Genomic DNA, 21,833 nt, shown 5'->3' on the forward strand with positions numbered 1-21,833 from the left:
CTCGCATGCTAAGTATCCAGCTGTCCACATTGCTTTTGTTATCAGAAGCCAACAAAACAGGAAAGCACACTTGCCAGTCCGCATACGTTAAAATAGAAAACGACCGGAAAATCATACCTCACATAATTAGCACTGGCTCTCAAATTTTGCTCTTCAGTCCAAATATAAAATCAGTTTCGGTATCAAGGAGAATCAATCAAGCAGAAGACCAAAGAAAAACACATTTATTATTACACACATTTATTCAATTTAATTTAAAATTTAAATATTCTAATTTTTAATCATGCTCTAATGAAAACATAACTACAGGCTTTCTAGGCAGATGGGATCTTGTCTAAATGTAGCTAATTTAGCTTTATGTGGAATACCATTTTTAGCTGGGTTTTATTCTAAGGACTTAATTTTGGAAATTTCTTCTTTATCTTTAATTAATGTAGTCAGCTTTTTCTTATTGTTTTTTTCTACAGGCCTAACTGTATGTTATTCAGTACGTTTAAGATTTTATTTAACGGGAAAGGGCTTTGGGGGTACTAATATTCATTCTATTAGTGATAATGAAGGTTGAGTTATATGTAAGGGAATATTAGGATTGGTAATCATAGCAATTTTAGGAGGTGCGACATTGAGTTGACTAATTTTTCCTGGTGTTAATTGTGTTGTTCTACCTTTACATCTAAAAATAGGTGCTCTACTTGTGAGTGTAGTAGGTTTGTGAGTTGGTATTTTATTATCAAACTATTCTATTGGACAGTCTTTAGTGTGTATAAAATTTTATTTTAGTTCTACAATAATAGGAAGCATGTGATTTTTACCTTATTTATCAACAAATTATATTATTAAATTACCTTTATATATAGGGGGTGCATATTATAATAACATTGATCAAGGGTGGAGAGAATGTCTTGGTGCTCAAGGGATGTATAGTAGTTTTAAGGACGGTTCAATATTAATTCAACATTCACAGGATAATTTATTTAAAATGTATTAATTTTTTAATCTTTACAATTTTCCTTTGCTTCTTTATATTTATGTATTTGGGTAGCTTATATTGAAAGCATAGTATTGAAGATACTAAGAAGAATTATGTTCCCTAAATATACTCCCTGAGAAGAGCACTCTCTTTTTTACCCCGAAAAGGTAATGTAATATTTATACTAAGGGGGTTATAATTATTTTATATTAAGAGATGTTAACGGTACAATCCGCTAAAGATAAAGTTAGCAGCTTCTTCTTGATTATTCACATCTCCTTAGTTGGGGTGATAGGAATACCCGGTAGTATCATTAACAGTGAAATGCCTCTTTTTGGCTTCAACTAACAAGCAGGGGTCAAGAGACCAAAGGTTCAGGTCGAAACTGAGTGCAATTGTTTGCTTCCTACTTATGAGATAAGTTGACAGCAACACCTTTTGGATGCAAACCAAATATTATATTTAACTATTATCCCATGTTCTTTACTTGTATTATTTATAATGTGGTTTTATATTAAATGAAAGATGTGGGCTTAGAAGTAGCCATCATTTGTAATTTTGTTATAACTTATTTGAGTTATTTATCATATTTTGTTACATTTAATTTATTACTGTACTTTTGCTTTGATATAGTTAAGGCAATTTATAATGGTGTTATTAGTATATTAGAGAGAATGATTAAAGGAATTCGGCAAGGATTTCCTCCGCCTGTTTATCAAAAACATGTCCTTTTGTTAAAATAAAAGGTCTGACCTGCCCAGTGAGGTTTTAAACGGCCGCGGTATCTTGACCGTGCGAAGGTAGCATAATCATTAGTCCTTTAATTGTGGGCTTGTATGAAAGGTTGGACGAGTGGAAGACTGTCTTTATTCGTAATATTGAATTTTACTTTTGAGTGAAAAGGCTTAAATAATTTAAAAGGACGATAAGACCCTGTAGATCTTTATATTTAAATAGTAATTTTTGTAGTTGGCAATGAATAAATTTGCTATTTAATTATTGCGTTGGGGCGACGAGAAGATAAAATAAACTCTTTTTTATATGGTTACTTTTAAGTATTTTTATGATCCTTTATTAATGATTGTTAGACTAAGTTACCTCAGGAATAACAGCGTAATTTTTTTTTGAGAGTTCATATCGACAAGAGAGATTGCGACCTCGATGTTGGATTAAGATTTTATCTAGGTGCAGAAGCTTAGTGTATAGGTCTGTTCGACCTTTGAAATCTTACATGATCTGAGTTCAGATCGGCGTGAGCCAGATCGGTTTCTATCCTTTATTGATAGTAGTATTTTAGTACGAAAGGACCAAGTACTAGTAATATTTATTTTTGAGGAATAAAAGTAAATGAGGATTACTTTGGCAGATAAGTGCATTAGATTTAGGATTTAATAATGGATAAATTGAGTCCAGGTAATAATGTATTATGATTATGTTATAGGTGTGGTTTCTTATTTGATTTTGATTATTTGTGTTTTAATTGGAGTTGCATTTCTAACTTTATTAGAACGAAAGGTTTTAGGGTATATTCAAATTCGTCGGGGACCTAATAAGGTGGGTATTTGTGGTTTACCTCAACCTTTTGCGGATGCAATTAAGCTGTTTACTAAGGAGCAGGTTTTCCCTACTATATCTAATTATTATCCTTATTATCTAGCTCCTGTTTTTAGTTTGTTTTTATCTTTGTTAGTATGATTAAGAATTCCTTATTTAAGTGTTATACTGACTTTTTCTTTAGGTTTATTATTCTTTTTATGTTGTACAAGTATGGGTGTGTATACTGTAATAATTGCTGGTTGATCTTCTAATTCTTCATATTCTTTGTTAGGAGGTCTCCGAGCAGTAGCACAAACTATTTCTTATGAGGTTAGTTTGGCTTTAATTTTGTTATCTTTTGTATTTTTAGCTGAAAGATATAGATTGCTGAATTTTGGTTATTATCAGGAAGAGTTATGATTTTTATGAATCACGTTTCCTTTGGCGTTAGTTTGATTTGCTTCTTGCTTAGCTGAAACTAATCGCACTCCTTTTGATTTTGCAGAGGGCGAGTCAGAACTTGTTTCTGGGTTTAATATTGAGTATAGAGCAGGAGGATTTGCTCTTATTTTTATAGCTGAATATGCTAGTATTTTATTTATGAGAGCCTTATTTAGAGTTTTGTTTTTGGGATATGATATTTTTTCTGTTTTATTTTTTTGTAAGGTAGTATTTATTTCTTTTGGATTTATTTGGGTACGAGGGACGTTACCACGGTTTCGGTATGATAAATTAATATACCTTGCTTGAAAGTGTTTTTTGCCTTTGTCTCTTAATTATCTTTTATTTCTAGGAGGTATAAAGCTTCTTTTTATTTCTCTTTTAATTTAAGTGTATTAAATTGAGAATAAGTTCTTAGAGCTTTGCTCTGTTGTATGTTTTCAAAACATATGCTTATTCTCAGCCAAAGAACTAAGTTTTATTTAGTAAGAAATCTCATAAGGAGGAGATATATGGAACAAATAAGAAGTAAGCGAAGTAGATAACTGTAAGAATTTGGCCTGTTAGAATGTAAGGATCTTCAACTGGTCGGGCCCCAATTCAAGTTAAAAGGATTACAGTGCTAACTATAATTCAGAATATAATTTGGTTAATAGGGTAAAATTGTAGTCCTCGTATTTTTCTAGTATGAAAAAATGGCATAATTATTAAAATGAGGATTGATATTACTAAGGCAATGACTCCTCCAAGTTTATTAGGAATGGAACGAAGAATGGCATAAGCAAATAGGAAGTATCATTCTGGTTGAATATGTACTGGTGTAACTAATGGATTTGCGGGGGTGAAATTTTCAGGGTCTCCTAGTATGTAAGGATTTCAAAGGGTAAGTAATATTAGGGCTGTTATTATTGTTAAAAATCCAATAGTGTCCTTAGTTGAAAAATAGGGGTGGAAGGGAATTTTATCTTGATTTCTGTTAAGGCCAAGGGGGTTGTTAGATCCTGTTTGGTGGAGAAATAGGAGGTGTACCATGGACATGAGTAGTAGGGGTCCGCGTATGCCCGAATGACTCATCCTCACTCTCTTTCATGACCAGGGTGAAAGGTCAATGACCTGGCCCAGGGTCAATGACCTAGGGGTACCTAGGACCACCCCCTCTAAATTTTGGCAGGGGTACCTTGGCCCACCCCCTAAATTTTGGCAGGGGTACATAGGACCACCCCCCTTAAATTTTGGAAATTGCCAAATCTAAAAATTTGGTATGGTAGCCTAGGACCATAGTATGTACCTCTATCAGTATTGGGGGTCTATGTCGTTCCCTTTCATGGGTAAAAAATTGCCAAAAATTCAAATTTCGGGGGTTTTTGACCTAATTTATCCCCTTTGATGAGGTATTATTACCCTATATAGTTATATGGGCGTATACAGGGGTCCATTACCTTTCATAACATATGGGTATATTAATGCACCCCTTGAAAAATTTGGGAGGGGTACGTTGGCCCACCCCTTAAATTTTGGAAATTGCCCAATTTAAACATTGGGTATTATAGTACAGGACCCTAATATGTATCATGATAAATTTGGGTGGTCCACCTCATTCCCTTCTAGGGGTACAAAATTGCCAAAATATAAACGTAAGCAATACGTTGTACCACGTGTTTGGTCTTTTGGCCCAATTTGTCCTCTTGGATGAGGTCCTATTACCTTATATGGTTATATGGTCATGTATAGGGGTCCATTACCTATCATAAGACATGGGTATATTAATGCACCCCTTGAAAAATTTGGGAGGGGTACTTTGGCCCACCCCTTAAATTTTGGAAATTGACCAATTTCAACATTGGGTATTATAGTATAGGACCCTAATATGCATTATGATAAATTTGGGTGGTCCACCTCATTCCCTTCTAGGGGTACAAAATTGCCAAAATATAAACGTAAGCAATACGTTATATCACGTGTTTGGTTTTCGGCCTAATTTATGTGCTTGGATGAGGTCCTATTACCTTATATAGTTATATGATCATGTATAGGGGTTTATTACCTATCATAAGACATAGGTACATTTGTGCACCCCCGGGAGGGGTACAATGGTCCACCCCTTAAATTTTGGAAATTGACCAATTTAAACATTTGGTATTATAGTACAAGACCCTAATATGTATTATGATAAATTTGGGTGGTCCACCTCGTTCCCTTCTAGGGGTACAAAATTGCCAAAAATATAAACGTAAGCAATACGTTATACCACGTGTTTGGTTTTTGGTCGATTTTATTCCCTTTGATGAGGTGTTATTACCTTATATGTTTACATGAGCGTATACAGGAGTCTATTACCTTTCATAAGACATGGGTATATTGATGCACCCCTTTAAATTTTGGGAGGGGTACCTTGGCCCAACCCTTTAATTTTGGAAATTGCTTAATTTCAACATGTGGTGTCATAGTACTGGATACTAATATGTATCATGATAAATTTGGGTGGTCCACCTCGTTCCCTTTTAGGGGTACCAAATTGCCAAAATATAAACGTAAGCAATACGTTATACCACGTGTTTGATTTTTGACCTAATTTATCTCCTTGATGAGGTCCTATTACATCATATAGTTATATGGTCATATAGGGGTCCATTCCCTATCATAAGACATAGGTACATTGATGCACCCCGGGAGGGGTACAATGGCCCACCCCTTTAATTTGGAAATTGCTCAATTAAACATTTGGTATTACAGTATAAGACCCTAATATGGATCACTATAAATTTGGGTGGTCCACCTCGTTCCCTTTTAGGGGTACAAAATTGACAAAATATAAACGTAAGCATTACGTTGTACCACGTGTTTGGTTTTTGACCTAATTTATTCCTTTGGATGAGGTCCTATTACCTTATATGGTTATATGGTCATGTATATGGGTCCTCGCTATCATAGTACATGACCTCAATATGTATCATGATAAATTTGGGTGGTCCATCTTGTTCCCTTTCATGGGTAAAAATTGCTAAAATATAAACATAAGCAATATGTTGTACCATGTGTTTGGTTTTTTGGCCCAATTTCTTCCCTTTGATGAGGTTTTATTACCTTATATGGTTATATGGTCATGTATATAGGTTCATTTCCTATCATAAGATATGGGTACATTGATGCATCCTTTAAAAATTTGGGAGGGGTATCTTGGCTCATCCACTCGGTTTTAGAAATTGTTTAATATAAGCATTTGGTATCATAGTACAGGTCTCCAATATGTACCACTATAAATTTGGATGGTCCACATCGTTCCCTTTTCATAGGTAAAGAACTACCAAAAATCAAATTTCGGAGGTTATTGACCCCTATTTAGCATGTTATATGGTTTATTACCTTTATATGTTTATGTTTCCTTTTAAATTTGGGAATTATCAAATAACAAAATTCGGTAAACGTTTTCTAGAACCCATTGTAGATGTTGATGTTCCTCTTATGGCCAAATATTCAAAATTTAAATATTATTGACCGGCTTTATTATTGAATAAGTACAGGATTTATTACTTTTTTCATAAGACACAGGTGTATTTGTGTACCAATCTTAAATTTTGGAAGGGGTACATTTCTTATTGTCGTATCAATAATTGGTAATTGTTCATTGGGTAAATCATTACGATCACGTGATCGGTTATTGACCTATGATGGGATTAGGAGTCCAGGACATTGGTACATTGAAACTTTGTAGGATAATTTGATAATGCGTCATTGGTTTTGATTATTCCCACCAAATATAAACGTAAGCAAGACGTTGTACCACGTGATTGTCCTTGATGAGGTAGTGTACAGGGATTCGTTTCCTTTGTTGTGGTACTTCTTAAGTTTGAGTACACACACACTTCTAGAAAACAGTTGGTTCTACTCAGGTAAACAATTGACGGACATTATTGACCTTATTGAACATATAATGATATGATTAACTCTAAGACTTAGGTATATCAAGAGAAGTATTCTTTAAATTTGGGAATGGTGATAAACAGAATTTTAACATAAGGTGCGAAATTTGAAACAATACATTGAACTTTAGTCACAGCTCATAGTCTAAGATCATTGGTGGTGATTGATTTGAAATCTGATAGCTAACCTTATTGAATCTTATGACTCATAGACGAAAGGCAATACATGCTACAACAGTTTAAAATTTAATCATAAGGTGATGTAATCTGACACTAGCAAAGTTATTGTGTATGCAATTTGATTGGATGATCACTATCTTTCCTGCAATCTGATTGGTTGATCACTATCTTTCGTGCAATCTGATTGGTTGATGATTTTCAAATCTTTGCTGTATTCAGTTTTAAGTTTAACATTTAAAAATCTTGGTTTCGTTCAACATTTTGCACTCACTGATAAATATGATCAAAACCGTTTATTTGTTAATCGAATAGTTAAAAACCGGTTAAAGTTTGACGGTTAACCGTGAAACGTAAAATTTTTTGCTTGAAACTTTTTGTTTAAAAATTCTTGCTTTCAAATTTTTGTTTGATTTTTTTTGTTTCAAAATTTTGTTTGACATTTTTCGTTTCCCCCCAATTTTTCGTTTGAAATTTTTTGTTTGAAAATTTTTGTTCGAAAATTTTGTTTAAAATTTTTTGTTTGAAATTTTTCGTTTCCAAATTTTTTGTTTGAAATTTTTTGTTGCAAAATTTTGTTTGAAATTTTTTTCCTTTCAAAATTTTGTTTGAATTTTTTTCGTTTGAATTTTTTTCGTTTCAAAATTTTGTTTCAAAGATTTTTTGTTCTAAATTTTTGTTTCAAAGTTTGGTTTGACATTTTTAAAAGTTTGTGCACTCATTAGTAAAGAACCAGAACTGTTTAGAACAAAAACCTTTGACAACATTGTGGTGCACGTCAGAACCTGGGGTTGTACTTGAAATGAAAAAACACAATTCATTGAAATGGATCATTTTATTACACTCCACATACATCCATACCAGATATATGATCTGGATATTGTCGATACAATGTATTTTGAACTTCTTGCACTAGTTTGTCTTTAGCATATAATTTTAATTCCAGTTGAAGTCTTTTAAGGTCTAATGCAATATCAATTGGTGGAAACTCAATGTCCATTTGATCACAAATAAACTGTTTATCAATACAATTATGCACCCACGAACGATGTTGACAACCATCACAATATCTAGATACATGTTGTACAATATGCATAACACATTTTTCAAAATAGTACTTTTTCAGGAATATACTAGTTTTGTTGCACACTTCCACTGCATGTTTCACACACTGGAATACGCTGATGAATTTGTTCCATTCTGTTTCCGTTAGATACACCATGTTGCGAGGGACATGAGATGTACTCTTTTTACGTAACAGCACCATCTTCTCTTCGAGGACTGTACGCAGCACCACTTCATGATTTGAGCCTAATGATTTGACTATGGTCACATTTAGCTCATCATGAAAATAATCGTTCATTTGGTCGATTCGTGAACATAATATTTGCCATTCTTCACAGGTCAGTTGTACACCAAATTGTTCTGCTTTGCCCAATCGAATCACAGGTTCAAATGTTCTAGCACTGATACCAATCATCACATGTTTTGTTTGAAATATATTTATTGGATAATAGCTTGCGAAGATGAACTCTTTATCGTTAGAAGTACACATCTTTCCTCCTGAAAAGCACTTGCTCAAATGATTTCGTGGGATGACACTGTATTTGCTGGTTTATAGTTATTGCTGACGTCATTGGAAAGGAATGTGCTGATTCATGATTTCATCACAGTTGCTGACGTCATGCCGACCAACCAAATTCATACAACTACAGCTGACGTCATTGGAAAGAAATGTGCTGATTCATGATTTCATCACAATTGCTGTGTACTAAATTCAAGTTGATGACTTCGACCCAAGAATCCTTTGTAACATAAAGATACAGATCCAGTATTTAAGAAACGCAGTAGTTCTTCTTGTTTTGATGCTTCCATGGGTAAATATCTTGCCGGTAAAATTATATTCTTATCATTTTCAAGCTTCACTACGATTCTTAATCCAAACTTTGTAGGGATCATTTGGCTAGCTAAGATTCTATAAGGTACATTCTGTTGTAAATCAGTAATCTTGGTAAATGATTTCATCACATCACGTGTGTTTAGAAACTGCAGACAAGTAGCCATGATGATGTTATCATGAATACTAACTCGAACGATGATGCAAAACTGATGACGTTGCATTATCATGTTCTGACATGTACTATTGCACCACATGTTGCCAGAGGTTTTTGCTCTAAACAGTTCCGGTTCTTTACTAATGAGTGCACAAACTTTTAAAAATGTCAAACCAAACTTTGAAACAAAAATTTAGAACAAAAAATCTTTGAAACAAAATTTTGAAACGAAAAAAATTCAAACGAAAAAAATTCAAACAAAATTTTGAAGCGAAAAAAATTTCAAACAAAATTTTGCAACAAAAAATTTCAAACAAAAAATTTGGAAACGAAAAATTTCAAACAAAAAATTTTAAACAAAATTTTCGAACAAAAATTTTCAAACAAAAAATTTCAAACGAAAAATTGGGGGGAAACGAAAAATGTCAAACAAAATTTTGAAACAAAAAAAATCAAACAAAAATTTGAAAGCAAGAATTTTTAAACAAAAAGTTTCAAGCAAAAAATTTTACGTTTCACGGTTAACCGTCAAACTTTAACCGGTTTTTAACTATTCGATTAACAAATAAACGGTTTTGATCATATTTATCAGTGAGTGCAAAATGTTGAACGAAACCAAGATTTTTAAATGTTAAACTTAAAACTGAATACAGCAAAGATTTGAAAATCATCAACCAATCAGATTGCACGAAAGATAGTGATCAACCAATCAGATTGCAGGAAAGATAGTGATCATCCAATCAAATTGCATACACAATAACTTTGCTAGTGTCAGATTACATCACCTTATGATTAAATTTTAAACTGTTGTAGCATGTATTGCCTTTCGTCTATGAGTCATAAGATTCAATAAGGTTAGCTATCAGATTTCAAATCAATCACCACCAATGATCTTAGACTATGAGCTGTGACTAAAGTTCAATGTATTGTTTCAAATTTCGCACCTTATGTTAAAATTCTGTTTATCACCATTCCCAAATTTAAAGAATACTTCTCTTGATATACCTAAGTCTTAGAGTTAATCATATCATTATATGTTCAATAAGGTCAATAATGTCCGTCAATTGTTTACCTGAGTAGAACCAACTGTTTTCTAGAAGTGTGTGTGTACTCAAACTTAAGAAGTACCACAACAAAGGAAACGAATCCCTGTACACTACCTCATCAAGGACAATCACGTGGTACAACGTCTTGCTTACGTTTATATTTGGTGGGAATAATCAAAACCAATGACGCATTCTCAAATTATCCTACAAAGTTTCAATGTACCAATGTCCTGGACTCCTAATCCCATCATAGGTCAATAACCGATCACGTGATCGTAATGATTTACCCAATGAACAATTACCAATTATTGATACGACAATAAGAAATGTACCCCTTCCAAAATTTAAGATTGGTACACAAATACACCTGTGTCTTATGAAAAAAGTAATAAATCCTGTACTTATTCAATAATAAAGCCGGTCAATAATATTTAAATTTTGAATATTTGGCCATAAGAGGAACATCAACATCTACAATGGGTTCTAGAAAACGTTTACCGAATTTTGTTATTTGATAATTCCCAAATTTAAAAGGAAACATAAACATATAAAGGTAATAAACCATATAACATGCTAAATAGGGGTCAATAACCTCCGAAATTTGATTTTTGGTAGTTCTTTACCTATGAAAAGGGAACGATGTGGACCATCCAAATTTATAGTGGTACATATTGGAGACCTGTACTATGATACCAAATGCTTATATTAAACAATTTCTAAAACCGAGTGGATGAGCCAAGATACCCCTCCCAAATTTTTAAAGGATGCATCAATGTACCCATATCTTATGATAGGAAATGAACCTATATACATGACCATATAACCATATAAGGTAATAAAACCTCATCAAAGGGAAGAAATTGGGCCAAAAAACCAAACACATGGTACAACATATTGCTTATGTTTATATTTTAGCAATTTTTACCCATGAAAGGGAACAAGATGGACCACCCAAATTTATCATGATACATATTGAGGTCATGTACTATGATAGCGAGGACCCATATACATGACCATATAACCATATAAGGTAATAGGACCTCATCCAAAGGAATAAATTAGGTCAAAAACCAAACACGTGGTACAACGTAATGCTTACGTTTATATTTTGTCAATTTTGTACCCCTAAAAGGGAACGAGGTGGACCACCCAAATTTATAGTGATCCATATTAGGGTCTTATACTGTAATACCAAATGTTTAATTGAGCAATTTCCAAATTAAAGGGGTGGGCCATTGTACCCCTCCCGGGGTGCATCAATGTACCTATGTCTTATGATAGGGAATGGACCCCTATATGACCATATAACTATATGATGTAATAGGACCTCATCAAGGAGATAAATTAGGTCAAAAATCAAACACGTGGTATAACGTATTGCTTACGTTTATATTTTGGCAATTTGGTACCCCTAAAAGGGAACGAGGTGGACCACCCAAATTTATCATGATACATATTAGTATCCAGTACTATGACACCACATGTTGAAATTAAGCAATTTCCAAAATTAAAGGGTTGGGCCAAGGTACCCCTCCCAAAATTTAAAGGGGTGCATCAATATACCCATGTCTTATGAAAGGTAATAGACTCCTGTATACGCTCATGTAAACATATAAGGTAATAACACCTCATCAAAGGGAATAAAATCGACCAAAAACCAAACACGTGGTATAACGTATTGCTTACGTTTATATTTTTGGCAATTTTGTACCCCTAGAAGGGAACGAGGTGGACCACCCAAATTTATCATAATACATATTAGGGTCTTGTACTATAATACCAAATGTTTAAATTGGTCAATTTCCAAAATTTAAGGGGTGGACCATTGTACCCCTCCCGGGGGTGCACAAATGTACCTATGTCTTATGATAGGTAATAAACCCCTATACATGATCATATAACTATATAAGGTAATAGGACCTCATCCAAGCACATAAATTAGGCCGAAAACCAAACACGTGATATAACGTATTGCTTACGTTTATATTTTGGCAATTTTGTACCCCTAGAAGGGAATGAGGTGGACCACCCAAATTTATCATAATGCATATTAGGGTCCTATACTATAATACCCAATGTTGAAATTGGTCAATTTCCAAAATTTAAGGGGTGGGCCAAAGTACCCCTCCCAAATTTTTCAAGGGGTGCATTAATATACCCATGTCTTATGATAGGTAATGGACCCCTATACATGACCATATAACCATATAAGGTAATAGGACCTCATCCAAGAGGACAAATTGGGCCAAAAGACCAAACACGTGGTACAACGTATTGCTTACGTTTATATTTTGGCAATTTTGTACCCCTAGAAGGGAATGAGGTGGACCACCCAAATTTATCATGATACATATTAGGGTCCTGTACTATAATACCCAATGTTTAAATTGGGCAATTTCCAAAATTTAAGGGGTGGGCCAACGTACCCCTCCCAAATTTTTCAAGGGGTGCATTAATATACCCATATGTTATGAAAGGTAATGGACCCCTGTATACGCCCATATAACTATATAGGGTAATAATACCTCATCAAAGGGGATAAATTAGGTCAAAAACCCCCGAAATTTGAATTTTTGGCAATTTTTTACCCATGAAAGGGAACGACATAGACCCCCAATACTGATAGAGGTACATACTATGGTCCTAGGCTACCATACCAAATTTTTAGATTTGGCAATTTCCAAAATTTAAGGGGGGTGGTCCTATGTACCCCTGCCAAAATTTAGGGGGTGGGCCAAGGTACCCCTGCCAAAATTTAGAGGGGGTGGTCCTAGGTACCCCTAGGTCATTGACCCTGGGCCAGGTCATTGACCTTTCACCCTGGTCATGAAAGAGAGTGAGGATGAGTCATTCGGGCATACGCGGACCCCTACTACTACATGGCAGCTACAATGAAAGGTAAGAGAAAATGGAAGGCAAAGAATCGATTTAAAGTAGCATTATCTACAGCAAATCCCCCCCAAATTCATTGTACTAATATTGTTCCTAAATAAGGAATAGCTGATAGTAGATTGGTAATAACTGTTGCCCCTCAAAAAGATATTTGACCCCAAGGTAGAACATAACCGACAAAAGCAGTTGCTATCACTAGTAGTAAAATGGCAACTCCTACTCTTCAGGTATGAAGGTAAAGGTAAGAACCATAGTATATTCCTCGACCAACATGTAAGTAAAGACAAATGAAGAAAAAAGATGCTCCATTAGCATGCAAAGTACGTAAAAGCCACCCAAAGTTTACATCTCGACAGATGTGAATTACTCTGTTGAAAGCTAATTCAATACTTGATACATAATGTATTGCTAGAAATAGGCCGGTAGCAATTTGAATAATTAAGCATAAGCCGAGAAGAGAGCCGAAATTTCATCAATATGAAATGTTAATAGGAGCTGGAAGATCTACCAAAGCGTTGTTAGCAATTTTAAAAAGAGGTTGATGTAAGCGAATTGGTGTTGACATATGACTTAGAAGGCCGGAGAGGGCCTTGGTATAGTGAAGTGATCTTTACTACTGCAATTAGTGTAATAAATAGGTATGTTGCTAATATAATAGTATTTATTAAGATTGATGTTATATAAAATTTTATGCCGGGAATTTCTTGGTAATTAGTTGTGTAGTGCTGCGGGTCTGGGAGTGAAATTATATTTGGGAGTATAAGAGGGTCAATAATTATTATAAGGATTAGGAGGGGCGGAGCTAAAGAAATTAGTAAGAAAAGGTTAGGTGTTAGAGTAAATATCTCATTTGATGCCAGTCTTGTAACATAAATAAATAAAACTAATATACCTCCTAAAAAAACTAGAAATAGGATATAAGAAAATCAAGGCGATTCTCTTATGGTTGAAATAATTAAGCAGGTAGTAATGGTGTTAATAATAAGCATTAGTCCTATTGAGAGAGGGTGAGATATTTGAATTAGAATGAATCTTAAAACTACTAAAATTATAAGTAATATTCAGGTTATTTTAATTTCAAGAGGTAGTTTATTAAAATATTAGTTTTGGGGACTAAAGATAGGTTTGCACTTTCTCTTGATGCCTTTAGAATCTTATTCATTAATGGTTTACAAGACCAACGTTTTAATTAAACTATAAAAGCTTATGAAAATATTATTTATTTTATTTTCTTGTTTTTTAGTTATTTTAGGAATAGCTTGTTTTGTTATTCAACGTAAGCATTTATTGATGGTTTTATTAAGACTTGAATTTATTGTGCTGATAAGTTTTTTACTTCTATCTTATTCTTTAGGTAGCCTGTATGTTGAAAATTATTTTTGTTTATTGTTTCTAACCTTTAGTGTTTGCGAGGGTAGTTTAGGTCTATCAATTTTAGTATCTATTGTGCGAACTCATGGAGGTGATTATTTGAATTCTTTAGTTGTGTTACGATGCTAAAATATTTAATATTTATATTGTTTTTGATACCTTTAGGTTTTAATTTTAAATTATGGTGAGTTGTTCAGTTTTGTCTTATTGGAGTTTGTTTTTTATTTATAATAAGAAATAGTATGGGGTTGGTCCCCTGGGAAGTAGGCTACTATTTGTGAAGTGATAGTTTGAGCTATTCATTGATTTTATTAAGTATTTGAATTGTTATTCTTATAATTATGGCTAGAGAAGGTGTTTTGAGAAGTTCATTTTATAGTGCAAGCTTTATTAGTTTAGTTTTATTGTTACTTATTTTACTTTACTTGAGATTTTCTTCTTCTAGATTGTTTATATTTTATTTTTTTTTTTGAGGGTTCTTTAATTCCTACACTATTTTTGATTTTGGGTTGAGGCTATCAGCCTGAACGAGTACAGGCAGGGATATATTTATTATTTTATACCCTGTTTGCTTCACTTCCACTTTTGATTGGTATTTTCTATTTAGAATATATTAAGGGTAGTTTATTGATAATTAATATGAGAAGTGTAATAGATTTAGGGATTACATATTATATGTGATATTTTGCTTTAGTTATTGCTTTTTTAATTAAAATGCCTATATTTCTGGTTCATCTTTGACTACCTAAGGCACATGTTGAAGCACCTGTAAGTGGTTCAATAATTTTGGCGGGAGTTTTATTGAAGCTAGGAGGATATGGATTATTGCGTATTATATATTTTATAGAAAATGTAGCTGTAAGCATAAATTTAATTTGATTTGGTATTAGAGTTGTGGGTATTTGATCAGTTAGATTGGTATGTTTACGACAAGTTGATGTAAAGTCTTTAATTGCTTATTCTTCTGTCGCCCATATAGGCTTAGTGTTGATAGGCTTACTAACAATGGGATTATGAGGATTTAGAGGTGCTCTTACATTAATAATTGCTCACGGTCTGTGTTCTTCAGGATTATTTTGTCTTGCTAATATTTCTTATGAGCGTCTAGGAAGTCGAAGATTGTTAATTAATCGTGGAATATTGTCTTTTATGCCGAGTTTAGGATTATGATGATTTTTATTAAGAATTGCTAATATAGCTGCACCACCAACATTAAATTTATTAGGAGAAATTAGTTTGTTAAATAGAATTGTTGGTTGATCTTGATTGAGTATATTGGGGTTAGCCTTGCTTTCTTTTTTTAGAGCTGCCTATAGACTATATTTATATTCATATACTCAACATGGAATACCTTATTCTAATTTATATTCTTGTTGAGGAGGAAGTGTGCGAGAATATTTATTATTAATATTACATTGATTACCTTTAAATTTATTAATTTTTTTTGCAGGACCGAGATTCTTATGGCTGTAGCTGCTTGAGTAGTTTAGAATAAAATTTTAGTTTGTGGAACTAAAGAAGGTTTAGTTGCCCTTAGGCCGTGGTTTGACCTTTTTCAATTTGTATAACTAGATTTGTCTTTTTAAATAGAATAAGTGTTCTTTTATTCATAATAGGCTTGAGTTTTTTAATCAATAGATATAGTGTATTTATTGAGTGAGAAGTTATTTCTTTTAATAGAAATAAAATTATTATAACTCTTCTATTTGACTGAATATCATTTATGTTTATAAGATTTGTACTTTATATTTCTAGAATAGTAATTTATTACAGCGAACAATATATAGGATCCGAGCGATATTTTAATCGGTTTATTATGCTCGTATTAATATTTGTTCTTTCAATAGTTTTATTAATTGTTTCCCCTAATTTAATTAGAATTCTACTTGGTTGGGATGGACTAGGATTAGTATCATACTGTTTAGTAATTTACTATGAAAATGTGCGGTCTTATATCTTCTTTATCTTCACATTCTTCACTATCACTTCACAAATAGTAGCCTACTTCCCAGGGGACCAACCCCATACTATTTCTTATTATAAATAAAAAACAAACTCCAATAAGACAAAACTGAACAACTCACCATAATTTAAAATTAAAACCTAAAGGTATCAAAAACAATATAAATATTAAATATTTTAGCATCGTAACACAACTAAAGAATTCAAATAATCACCTCCATGAGTTCGCACAATAGATACTAAAATTGATAGACCTAAACTACCCTCGCAAACACTAAAGGTTAGAAACAATAAACAAAAATAATTTTCAACATACAGGCTACCTAAAGAATAAGATAGAAGTAAAAAACTTATCAGCACAATAAATTCAAGTCTTAATAAAACCATCAATAAATGCTTACGTTGAATAACAAAACAAGCTATTCCTAAAATAACTAAAAAACAAGAAAATAAAATAAATAATATTTTCATAAGCTTTTATAGTTTAATTAAAACGTTGGTCTTGTAAACCATTAATGAATAAGATTCTAAAGGCATCAAGAGAAAGTGCAAACCTATCTTTAGTCCCCAAAACTAATATTTTAATAAACTACCTCTTGAAATTAAAATAACCTGAATATTACTTATAATTTTAGTAGTTTTAAGATTCATTCTAATTCAAATATCTCACCCTCTCTCAATAGGACTAATGCTTATTATTAACACCATTACTACCTGCTTAATTATTTCAACCATAAGAGAATCGCCTTGATTTTCTTATATCCTATTTCTAGTTTTTTTAGGAGGTATATTAGTTTTATTTATTTATGTTACAAGACTGGCATCAAATGAGATATTTACTCTAACACCTAACCTTTTCTTACTAATTTCTTTAGCTCCGCCCCTCCTAATCCTTATAATAATTATTGACCCTCTTATACTCCCAAATATAATTTCACTCCCAGACCCGCAGCACTACACAACTAATTACCAAGAAATTCCCGGCATAAAATTTTATATAACATCAATCTTAATAAATACTATTATATTAGCAACATACCTATTTATTACACTAATTGCAGTAGTAAAGATCACTTCACTATAACAAGGCCCTCTCCGGCCTTCTAAGTCATATGTCAACACCAATTCGCTTACATCAACCTCTTTTTAAAATTGCTAACAACGCTTTAGTAGATCTTCCAGCTCCTATTAACATTTCATATTGATGAAATTTCGGCTCTCTTCTCGGCTTATGCTTAATTATTCAAATTGCTACCGGCCTATTTCTAGCAATACATTATGTATCAAGTATTGAATTAGCTTTCAACAGAGTAATTCACATCTGTCGAGATGTAAACTTTGGGTGGCTTTTACGTACTTTGCATGCTAATGGAGCATCTTTTTTCTTCATTTGTCTTTACTTACATGTTGGTCGAGGAATATACTATGGTTCTTACCTTTACCTTCATACCTGAAGAGTAGGAGTTGCCATTTTACTACTAGTGATAGCAACTGCTTTTGTCGGTTATGTTCTACCTTGGGGTCAAATATCTTTTTGAGGGGCAACAGTTATTACCAATCTACTATCAGCTATTCCTTATTTAGGAACAATATTAGTACAATGAATTTGGGGGGGATTTGCTGTAGATAATGCTACTTTAAATCGATTCTTTGCCTTCCATTTTCTCTTACCTTTCATTGTAGCTGCCATGTCCATGGTACACCTCCTATTTCTCCACCAAACAGGATCTAACAACCCCCTTGGCCTTAACAGAAATCAAGATAAAATTCCCTTCCACCCCTATTTTTCAACTAAGGACACTATTGGATTTTTAACAATAATAACAGCCCTAATATTACTTACCCTTTGAAATCCTTACATACTAGGAGACCCTGAAAATTTCACCCCCGCAAATCCATTAGTTACACCAGTACATATTCAACCAGAATGATACTTCCTATTTGCTTATGCCATTCTTCGTTCCATTCCTAATAAACTTGGAGGAGTCATTGCCTTAGTAATATCAATCCTCATTTTAATAATTATGCCATTTTTTCATACTAGAAAAATACGAGGATTACAATTTTACCCTATTAACCAAATTATATTCTGAATTATAGTTAGCACTGTAATCCTTTTAACTTGAATTGGGGCCCGACCAGTTGAAGATCCTTACATTCTAACAGGCCAAATTCTTACAGTTATCTACTTCGCTTACTTCTTATTTGTTCCATATATCTCCTCCTTATGAGATTTCTTACTAAATAAAACTTAGTTCTTTGGCTGAGAATAATCATATGTTTTGAAAACATACAACAGAGCAAAGCTCTAAGAACTTATTCTCAATTTAATACACTTAAATTAAAAGAGAAATAAAAAGAAGCTTTATACCTCCTAGAAATAAAAGATAATTAAGAGACAAAGGCAAAAAACACTTTCAAGCAAGGTATATTAATTTATCATACCGAAACCGTGGTAACGTCCCTCGTACCCAAATAAATCCAAAAGAAATAAATACTACCTTACAAAAAAATAAAACAGAAAAAATATCATATCCCAAAAACAAAACTCTAAATAAGGCTCTCATAAATAAAATACTAGCATATTCAGCTATAAAAATAAGAGCAAATCCTCCTGCTCTATACTCAATATTAAACCCAGAAACAAGTTCTGACTCGCCCTCTGCAAAATCAAAAGGAGTGCGATTAGTTTCAGCTAAGCAAGAAGCAAATCAAACTAACGCCAAAGGAAACGTGATTCATAAAAATCATAACTCTTCCTGATAATAACCAAAATTCAGCAATCTATATCTTTCAGCTAAAAATACAAAAGATAACAAAATTAAAGCCCAACTAACCTCATAAGAAATAGTTTGTGCTACTGCTCGGAGACCTCCTAACAAAGAATATGAAGAATTAGAAGATCAACCAGCAATTATTACAGTATACACACCCATACTTGTACAACATAAAAAGAATAATAAACCTAAAGAAAAAGTCAGTATAACACTTAAATAAGGAATTCTTAATCATACTAACAAAGATAAAAACAAACTAAAAACAGGAGCTAGATAATAAGGATAATAATTAGATATAGTAGGGAAAACCTGCTCCTTAGTAAACAGCTTAATTGCATCCGCAAAAGGTTGAGGTAAACCACAAATACCCACCTTATTAGGTCCCCGACGAATTTGAATATACCCTAAAACCTTTCGTTCTAATAAAGTTAGAAATGCAACTCCAATTAAAACACAAATAATCAAAATCAAATAAGAAACCACACCTATAACATAATCATAATACATTATTACCTGGACTCAATTTATCCATTATTAGATCCTAAATCTAATGCACTTATCTGCCAAAGTAATCCTCATTTACTTTTATTCCTCAAAAATAAATATTACTAGTACTTGGTCCTTTCGTACTAAAATACTACTATCAATAAAGGATAGAAACCGATCTGGCTCACGCCGATCTGAACTCAGATCATGTAAGATTTCAAAGGTCGAACAGACCTATACACTAAGCTTCTGCACCTAGATAAAATCTTAATCCAACATCGAGGTCGCAATCTCTCTTGTCGATATGAACTCTCAAAAAAAAATTACGCTGTTATCCCTGAGGTAACTTAGTCTAACAATCATTAATAAAGGATCATAAAAATACTTAAAAGTAACCATATAAAAAAGAGTTTATTTTATCTTCTCGTCGCCCCAACGCAATAATTAAATAGCAAATTTATTCATTGCCAACTACAAAAATTACTATTTAAATATAAAGATCTACAGGGTCTTATCGTCCTTTTAAATTATTTAAGCCTTTTCACTCAAAAGTAAAATTCAATATTACGAATAAAGACAGTCTTCCACTCGTCCAACCTTTCATGTCCTGTAGTTATGTCCTGTAGGTATGTCCTTTCTATCATTTGTGTGCGCCTTACAGGTACATATATACAGAAAGGGAAAGTAAAAGATGCCACCAAAAAGTACAGAAAGTGCTGAAGTTCAAAAAGTAAACATAACAATACAGTGACGACGCCAGAGGGGGGCAAGAGGGGCGAGCGACCCCTAGTAGCTACTTCTGCCCCCCTGACTAGACTCGGCTGCCCCTCCAGACTCGTACAATCTTTAAACATTCTTCACGTAGTATTGTATATCAGTATCATAACCAATCTCATTGACAAATTGTAGTCTACTTTCCATGAATTTACTATGTGGCAGATTAATCCTCAAGCTTTCTTCTTTGAGCGTCTGGGTATGCACGCATATTTCTGTTTTCTAATTTAGCCCCTTTTGAGGTAAATTTTAGTTATACTTCTTTCTTATGATTTTTAATAATTGTGCCTAGCGAACAATAGTAGATTTGGTCGACTTGTTTTCTTCTCATTGGATCAACTTCGATTGGAAACAAAAGAAAGGTAAAACCAGTTACGTAACTTGTTTGTATTTATCCAGGTTTGAAGTTTTCAGTTTCATATTTTGTTTTATTTAAAACTTCTTTTTTCTGAAACATTATTCTCGGCTTCCAATATTCAGAGGATGTGCTTATAACAGCTTAGTTTGCAACTACCAGGGCTTAATTTTTTGAAGGAGATAAAAAGAGTAGTGTTTTCCCTTCCTGCAAATGATAATAATAAAATTATGGAAGAAATTGATTCCCAATAAAATGTATTGTCAGAGTGCTGATCTTTAGTTAGTAATTGGTTTATACTAGTTCTCCTTTACTTATTTTGTTTCAAAGTACTGACGTGACGTCTACCATATTGACTAGGAACTGCTGAAAAATTCGTAGCCCAACCCAGAAGGAGTGCACGTGGATTGGTGAAGTTTTACTTCTTCTTCTCTTCCCCCGAGAGTCAATATACTACCTTGTACAGTGCTCCAGCTTTTGCAGAAAAGTTAAAAAAAATCTAGATTTCCTCGCACCACTGTTCGTAGCACTACCCCTATCAGATCTAAAATGGCGTCTTTCAAGTGTTATTTAAGTTTGGGAAATAAGTACACGTAATAGTTACACGGAGCTAAATCTGCGGAATAAGAATGATGATCTAGACATTGAAATCCTAGATTATGCAATGTCAGTTATGTTCGCAGGGGCTTGATGGACAGGTGTATTCTTCTGAAGGAACAGAATTCCTTTCTTTTCATTTTCCGCAGCGTTGAACTTTGAATTTTTCTTTCAGTTTTGTAAGTAATGTATAGATTCTGGATTAAATATCTGACCATTGAGGAGGTAGTCTACCACTCCATACTTATACCAGAAAAATGTTCCAAACAGTTTCTCAACCTACTTCTGTGTCTTGAACTTTTTGGGGCGATGGAGAAATGAGTGCTACTACTCCATTGACTGTTGTTCCGATTCAGGATCATAGTGGTACAACCATATTTCATCTATGGTTACTATTCGTCAGCGAAATTGATCAGCATTACAGTCAAATTGGAAGAAGACTTCTCTTAATGCCGTTACCCTTTTATTCTCCTGA

The 21,833-nt window shown here is 33.2% G+C and overlaps 4 pseudogenes across 3 annotated transcripts; 2 read left to right on the forward strand and 2 right to left on the reverse strand.

Annotated features, from left to right (window-relative positions):
• The first annotated feature begins 1,627 nt into the window (after nt 1-1,627).
• Nucleotides 1,628-18,623, forward strand: LOC145675718 (NADH-ubiquinone oxidoreductase chain 1 pseudogene; annotated as a pseudogene). Its single transcript, XR_014129195.1, has 2 exons — nt 1,628-3,928; nt 18,166-18,623. The product of XR_014129195.1 is annotated as an NADH-ubiquinone oxidoreductase chain 1 pseudogene (transcript).
• Nucleotides 3,420-20,236, reverse strand: LOC145675719 (NADH-ubiquinone oxidoreductase chain 1 pseudogene; annotated as a pseudogene). The gene is made up of 2 exons (XR_014129196.1): nt 18,439-20,236; nt 3,420-3,912 (listed from the first exon to the last, which is right to left on the reverse strand). The product of XR_014129196.1 is annotated as an NADH-ubiquinone oxidoreductase chain 1 pseudogene (transcript).
• Nucleotides 13,020-17,093, reverse strand: LOC145675295 (cytochrome b pseudogene; annotated as a pseudogene). The gene is made up of 2 exons (XR_014129113.1): nt 16,963-17,093; nt 13,020-14,170 (listed from the first exon to the last, which is right to left on the reverse strand). The product of XR_014129113.1 is annotated as a cytochrome b pseudogene (transcript).
• LOC145675296 (NADH-ubiquinone oxidoreductase chain 4 pseudogene) lies at nt 14,207-15,880 on the forward strand (annotated as a pseudogene).
• Nucleotides 20,237-21,833: the final 1,597 nt, after the last annotated feature.

This window comes from Thermobia domestica, chromosome 18 (genome assembly GCF_964235325.1).
Source record: "Thermobia domestica chromosome 18, izTheDome1.hap1.1, whole genome shotgun sequence".
NCBI classification, from domain to species: Eukaryota; Metazoa; Arthropoda; class Insecta; order Zygentoma; family Lepismatidae; genus Thermobia; species Thermobia domestica.